Genomic DNA, 8,263 nt, shown 5'->3' on the forward strand with positions numbered 1-8,263 from the left:
TCTTGGGTACGCTTAATATAGTCGTATATTCGCTACGCCTCAACATCCTTAATCGCCTATGAGCTTAACTTCGCCTGAAAAAGCTTAACTGCAGTGAGAGCATTTAACCTCGGCTACGCAGGCGCAGGCAGGCTGATGTGCCGGTAATATGTACAACTAATTATAAGCCGCTGCCATCACCTCCCACCTGGAGGTCTCAAGGTACCAATATGTACGCGAGGCCACGCCAATTTTGACCGTATAGTATACCCTGAAGTTGTGAGTATATCCGCTAACAATCACATGCAGTATACTGGATGGCCTGTACGTGGTCAGTATATCAAGGGCTCAACGAAGTCCGTGGTGGCGGGGCATTCATTATCTCCCGCCATTATCATTATTATCAGTTATCACTTATCGTTATCACCATGGGTCGTGCGGCTGGCTCCGGTGCAAAAAGGGCGCGCGCCCTATCTTTTCACAGTGATGTTAATGCCCATCTTGCCCGGGAGCCCCGTGATTACCACCTCCGCACTCTTGCGTGCAACAAGGGCATACACCACGCTGTCTTGAGGCCGAATTTGTGTCTTTCTTGTACCGATGCGACGGCACAGCACCGGCCCACACTTGCTTCAACAATCAAGTTCTGTCTCTCAACGACTTTCCTGCTTCTGATTAATTTGACAGGCGTACTTGACAGCCGTTCTTGACAGCCCAGCCTGACAGGCCTGAGCTGGATAGTAACTATAGCCGACATTCACAATTATTGTCGCCTTTGGCAACCATACTTGAAGCTCTGATCTACAAGCCATACTTGACACCAACACTTGAAAGTCATAATCATGTTTGGCAACCACACTCGCTTGGCTGACTTGACAGAAATAGTTGACAACCACCTAAGTCTCAGGAAGAGGCACGCAGGTCTCGCAAGGGAGCAGGAAAGAAGTCGATGGGTTGGAATTGCTCTCGGACCTCTAACCGCAGGTCTGGCGAAGCAGCGCACCACCCTACTCTTCTCCTGCAAGATATTGCTAAGATTATCATCATTACTTCTTCTCATTCCTCTCGTTGTCGTCGTTTTCGACTTTCACCTCTATCTCCCCTTCTTCTTCTTCTTCTTCTTCTTCTTCTTCTTCTTCTTCTTCTTCTTCTTCTTCTTCTTCTTCTTCTTCTTCTTCTTCTTCTTCTTCTTCTTCTTCCTCCTCCTTCTCCTTCTTTCTCCCTTTCATATTTCTCAATCTTCTCTATCCTCCTCCTCCTCCTTCCCCCCCCCCCAGTTCTACTGCTTCCTTCTCCCATCTTCTCTTTCTTCTTCTTCTTCTTCTTCCTTCTCCACCCTCATTTCCTCTTTCTCCTTCTTCTCCTCCCTCCTCTTCCCGCCATCCTGAACCCGCCGCCGCGCCCGCCGCCGCGAAACCAGCGTGGAAATGAACTACTCCCCGAGATATAAACAGCCGTGAAATATTAATTATCTCCGGCACAACGCGGGCCTCGCGCTCCACCGCGCGCTTGTTCTGTGATAAGAAGGGGGAGGAGGGACACGGGATTGGTGGGGGGAAAGGTACAGGTGATAAGGGGGGAAGTAATGTTTTTTTTCTAATCTCCGTAATAAATGATTTAAGACGAATATACGAACGCTCGCCTCTTGGCCACATAGACTTGTCGCGGGAACCTAATCCTTTATTCCCGTCCCCTCAGCCACACTGTGACACCCTGCCATGTCCACTTATCAACAGCTGGCTTCACTCTTTCACATGGTAGTGCAGCCTTCCCCCCTCCCCTCTCCCTCTCCTTCCCTTCTCCCCCGGCCCTGTCTTTTCATTTCCTTTCATCTCCTCCTTCGTTGGTGGCTCTTCTTTCATTCCTCTATTCATTTCCGTTTTCATAGTCATTTCTGAATGATTCCTTTCTTGTCTGTTTATTTGTTTTCCTTTATTCCGGGGATTTACTTCTATTCTCGTTTATCTCCTTTTCTTTTGGTGGCAATCTCTAAATGCATTTATGTCCACTTCAGAACCGACATAATATTACTCTATTCTAAGCCTTCCTTGCACATTCTTCGTACCTTAGCCTCCATCTCTTCCCCATTACACCTTCCCCATCCCCGTACCTCGCTCTCGACCCCCTCCTCATTTCCTCTCCCACCTCCCCATTCTTCGTATCTCTCCCTCTACCTCCTCCCCTTCTCCTCTTCTCTCTCCACCCCCTCCCCTTTTCCTCTCCCCCCTGTCCCTCTTCCCTAGGCTTTCCGTCACCATGACTATCGGAGCGGGCGCAGGCGTGTCGGGTGTGGTGCGTGTCGCCTGCCAAGAGCAAGAGTTTACAGGTCGCGCAGGTCATCAGTAACCCCGGTGACACCTGCGACACCCGCCCTTATCTTGCCCGCGTCACCGCCACCTTCAGGTCCCCTTAACCCGGCGCTTACATTAGCTTGAAAACCCGCCACTCCCCTCCCCGTTCTTCCTCCTTCACCCCTTCCCTCCTCTACCTTCCACCTTCAAGCCTTATCTAAACACCTGCTCTTCTTAAAGCATTTACATGCATACACGTAGGCGCACAAAACACAAACACATGCATCTCTACATACATTTATACACACATGCCCACTCTGCATAAACATACACCCACACGATAAAAAAAATCCCCTGTCCATTACAGCTCCCCCCCAACTTCCCTCTTATCAAGCCGCGCCGGGGCCAGATTATTTGTCAACAAAGATGAACATCGCTTCTTAGGCAGACGGCGCTAATTGTATGCTACTACACTTGCTGCTTCTCTTTTCTTCCCTTCTTCTTCTCCCTCCTCTTTTTGTCACCTTACACTCTTCCTTTTTCTTTCTCCTCTTCCTCATCCTCCTTCACCCCCCCTTCCTTTCCGTCTATCTCTCCGTCATCTTCTATCCGCCCTTCCTCGTCCTGCTCCATTCTCTCTCTCAACTTTCTTCACTCTCACTCCCTTTCTGTCGTGCTCCACCTAATCCTCTTCTTCTCTTTGGGTTCGGAGAAGAAAGAAGGGTATGGAGAAATAGGGAAAAGGAGGGAAGAGGAGGGGATGGCAAAGGACGGCGAGAGATAAACCGAAGAAAATACAAGTAATCGGAGGAACTAGAAAAACAAACAAAAGAAGAAGAGAGAATAAGTAAGAGCACGAGAGACGAAGATAATGATGACACTCCTCGTCTGCTTATCTCATCTCCTGAATCTTGTAGCCTTGTGATTCAGGTGGCGATGACAGCCTCCTCACGACATGGGCTGCGGCGATTACGTGATTACATACGATGATGATAATGATGATGACGACGATTGATAGGAGGGGCGTCGCTTCGAGGTGTCTCCGGTGCGGGCATGCGGAGTTGCGGTCACCTGCCACTTCGCAGTCAGTGTCCTCGCCGACAGGGAACAAAAGGCTGCGACATGGGCGTCTGTCAAAGGGTGCGCGCACACAAAACACACTACACTTTACCCACTTGCAAATGTCAGTCGTTAAAATGTGCCCAACGCGTACTCACCAACATGAACTCGCAGTCACTTCTATTTCCTGTATTACGGTCAAGAGCTCGCCATTTCACGCGAACCTGAGTCACAGCTTGACAAAGCGCAGATAGTTAAACCGGTACCCAAGGCACACAGACAAACACAAACACTCTCTGAAATACAAGTGCAATGTTTATTATCTGAGGGTGGAGCAGCCGCCCACGTTCCGACGTCCATACACCTGCCACGCTAATTGGAGCTGGTGCTTGCTAATTGCCGGCGCGGATCACCTGAGAGCGCATCGAGGCTGCCAGGCCGCAACGGCTCGGCCTCCATTAGCAATTAAGGCCTCGTCCATTTGTCACGCGCCTTGGGGAGTGTCGCCCGCGGCCGCCCCTCCGCCTCGGCCGCCACGCCCACACCCGGCCCCCTCACCGCCCATCATCAAAGATCATCCAGCCCTTAAACATCCACACATACCCTCAACCCCCGGGGCGTTCGCTGCCCACGGATAATGCGTCTCCCACACCCCCCGTGGCCAATAAAACATCTTTCCTCAGGAAAATCACACAGCCTCCCAGCCTACGGTTAAGTACCTTCCACCCCTCCTCCGTTTTTCCCTCAGGGACAACATATGACGCGACGTAACGAGCAGGAAGTATGCGGAGGCTGCGCAGCATAACGTTAGAATGCCCCCATGTGGCCGGTGTGGGCATCCACGTGGGGGCATCTTCACTCCACGCAGGGGATGACAGATGTAAGTCAGGAATGAATTTGGGTAATGACGTTAGAGTATTAATAATAATAAATGAAAAGTGAAGCGCCGTCTGAAATCCGCTGGAGGGGCGTCACCGGAGAAGACGCCGAAGACGACGGCATACGTGACAGCCATGACAGCGGGTCCCCAAGAGGGAGCATCCGCGGAGGTGAGAGGCGCGACGCAGCGATGGCCACGACTGAGGAATTTCTGTGCGGAGGCTGCTTCGGCGAGGACACGGGGCCGCTGTGAAGGACCTTGGTCGATGCACCACAGGAGCTCATTCCGTCCCTTGAACGAGCGCGGGTGGAGAGAGAGCTGGAAAGCCGGGCCTGGTGGCAGCAGTAATAAAAGAAGAGATGCTCCTCCCTGGACGAGGGTGTGTGTGGACAAAGCAACAGGTGCTTCCCTAATTAGCGGCCATGACGCGCCTGATCACCCACCTGCCTGGGGCCTTTCTTACCACACGCTCCTTCGCGGCCTCCTCGCGTCCTCCGTGCCCGGCCGATCTGCATCCTATTTCATACACTAATGATACCCACAAACAAACAAAACAAAAGCAGTTTCGCACAAAAATACAACAATAAATACGTGAACACAAGCACATTAACAAAAATACATGAAAAAAAAACACACAAGAACACGTAAGAACTCCCCTGGTCGCTCCCAAACACACACACACAACCGCAAGCACACAAAAACATACACGCACCCATTCACTCGCCGCTCACACAAACACAGCGTCACAAACCAGCCGTAAGTAACTCAAATTACTCAACCGAAATTACAGCAGGAACGCGAACGCTTGATAGACATGCTACAGTTCCCACACAATAACGTAATTAGAGATAAAGATCACGTCCCCAACTCACGTATAGAACATTTACCTTCTCCTTCACTTCCTCTTCCTCTTTCTCTCTCTCTTTTTCTTTCTCCTCCTTCTTTTCCTTCTCCTACTCCTCCCTCCTGTTCGCTCTCTGCCTATTCCTTTGCCGATATATATATATATATATATATATATTATATATATAATATATATATATAAATATATATATATATATATAATATTATAATATATATATTATATATATATAATACATATATTATATATAATTATATATATATATATATATATATATATATATATATATATACATATATTATATAATATATATATATATATATATATATATATATATATATATATATATAATATATAATATATATACATATTATATATACATATAATATACATTATATATATATATACATATATATATATATATACATATATATACATATATACATATACACACATATATATACATATATATACACACAAATATATACATATATAGACATACATATATATACATACATATATATATATATATATATATATATATATATATATATATATATATATATATATATGTATGTATGTATGTATGTATGTATGTATGTATGTATGTGTGTGTGTGTGTGTGTGTGTGTGTGTGTGTGTGTGTGTGTGTGTGTGTGTGTGTGTGTGTGTGTGTGTGTGTGTGTGTGTGTGTGTGTGTGTGTGTGTGTGTGTGTGTGTGTGTGTGTGTGTGTGTGTGTGCGCGTGCGTGTGTGTGTTCGATGTTTGTACCAGTGCTTGCGTGCGTGTGTGCATGAGTGTGCGTTATGGGTTATATATCTGAGCAGCACGTCCAGCTTATTAAGCGCCGAGCATTAGAGCTAACAAATGCCCAGCATCTCCTTTCCTGACCAATCATCAGCCGCCAGTCACCAATCAATCAGGGCGTTTGTTGATCCTTGAATAAGCTGCAGCATAATAACGGCTTTCCAGAAACATCTACTCGAGATCTGCCCTGTCATAACTTAGTAATAACTAGCCTATGCAGAACAAACTGTGAGCTTAAACTTTCTAATTAACTTTTAATTGCGATAAATTAATAATCTTCGTGATTAAAACCGACTGATTGCATTAATCCCTCCAGTGAAATTATAAATATATGATGAGTCCCGCATACAAATACTTTCCATTTGATTGGAATATTATTTTAATCTGATTTTTGCACTCCTAATCATCCGAACTAATTTCTGGGCGTCAGTTTGGACTAATCCTTAAAAAGTAAATATTGCTTTTGTTGCACTGGTATTACCGGTGAATTAAATCTCTTTACACTGTTTCCACGAGAATAAAATACCGTTAATTAATGACACATCACTCATTTTGTTGATCTCGCTATAAAATGCTTCTGCCTCACTGTCTATAACAGCGCGATGATCATAATCCCCGATTACCTGTGCACATCAACATACAGAGGAACAGTACTTCAAACACACGCGTACACACACACACACACACGCACACACACATGCAAGCACATTCAAAAGCGTGTGCGTTCAAAAATACGCGGCTCATGCACATAAACGCACACGCTCACGATCAGACAGGAGGCACAACCTTGCCCATACAAGCAAACAAAAGCACAGGCGCGCCCTACACAGACCTCAAGCAATCCCCTTCCTCTTCACCCCTCACCCTCAACCCTACCCCCTCCCCCGCCCTTGGCTCCCCTTCGCAACGTTCCGCGTGATCACCTCCGTCACGGATGCTTACGCCCGCACCCGCCGCCCCGCCCTTCCCCTCTCTCCCCGCCCCCCTTTCGTCACGCCTACATTCACCCACTCCGCCCACTCCAGACTATGCCCGCCCAGCTATACGATGCCCGTCGGGCACTACGCAGGCGTGAATGAATTATGTGCTTCAGATTTAGATAAACAGATAGACTGATTAATAGATTGACTGATTGATATATACATAGACAGACAGACGAACAGATAGAAAGATTGCTAGAGATGTACAGATCGATAAGTCGATAGATAGAGTGACCGAGGTAAAGACAAACTTGGAAGGCGGGACTAAGGAAGAAAGAGAAGACGGAGATGGAGAAATAGAGAAGAACAAGAAAAGAAAATTAAAAGAAAACGACACGAAATGAGACACCGACTTGAAAAAAGACTTTGCGAGAAACAAAGAAAAACACGGAAAAATACGAATTGCCCCCCCCCCCCACACACTTTTCCCTTCCCTCCCTGCTTTCCTTTTTCCTTCCTTCCCTTTCTTCTTCCCTTCTGTCCTTCACATCTCCCTCATTCTCTTTCAGTCTGTCTCTCACCTTTTCCTCTTTTCTCTCTCCTTTATCCTCTTTCTTCCATCTCACCTCTTTCCTCTCTCCTCCCTCCTCTCCTCCCCCCTCCCCCCCGCTGCGAGAACGTGAGGGAGGGAATTCGAACAGACGAAATTGGTTCCCCTCGGAGTCCATGCACCAGCGGACATGCGTGCCTTCCCCTCCTCTTCCATCCCTCTTCCCTCCTCCCTCGCCTCCTTCTATCCCTCTAACCTCTTATCCCAATCCCTTATCCCATTTAACTCCACCTCTCCCCTTCCACCTTCCCTTCACCGTCTGTTCCCTTTCTCCCTTCCTTTCCCTCACTCCCATTCCCCCTTCCTCCCCGCACCTCCCTACTCAGCCCCTTACCCCCCTAAATCCACTACCACTTAAGGGAATGAATCTGTGGAGTGGCAATGAGGGAGATTATCCGGCAGATGATTAAAAGCAATTAGCAGGAGGCCACGGCCCAGCGGTCACCGGGATGACGGCGGCGGCGGCGGCGGCGGCCAGACCCCGCTCCGCCGCTCTCGCTTTGCTTCCGTCGCACGCACCTCTTTTTCTATCATTCTTATCTTTCCTCTCTTCCACTTCTCTTATTACTTTGTCTACCTTCTCTTTTAACACGTTAATCTCCTCCCTCTTCTTCTCTCATACACTTCCTTTCCCTCTCCTTTCTCCATTAGTGCTCTACTTTGCCTTGCATTTTTCCCCTATGGTTCTTTCTGTAGTCTCATTTCTCGTTTATTTCCCTCTTCCCCTCATCACGTGTTTTACGTATACCCCCCCCTGCATCTTCCCCCCCACACCCCCTCACGCTGGTCAAGAAGGGGATCTTCGTTTTTTCCGTTTTCATTTCCTGATTTTTCCTTTTCATCCAAGTTTGTTTT

The sequence above is a fragment of the Penaeus monodon genome, chromosome 13, assembly GCF_015228065.2.
Source record: "Penaeus monodon isolate SGIC_2016 chromosome 13, NSTDA_Pmon_1, whole genome shotgun sequence".
NCBI lineage: Eukaryota > Metazoa > Arthropoda > Malacostraca > Decapoda > Penaeidae > Penaeus > Penaeus monodon.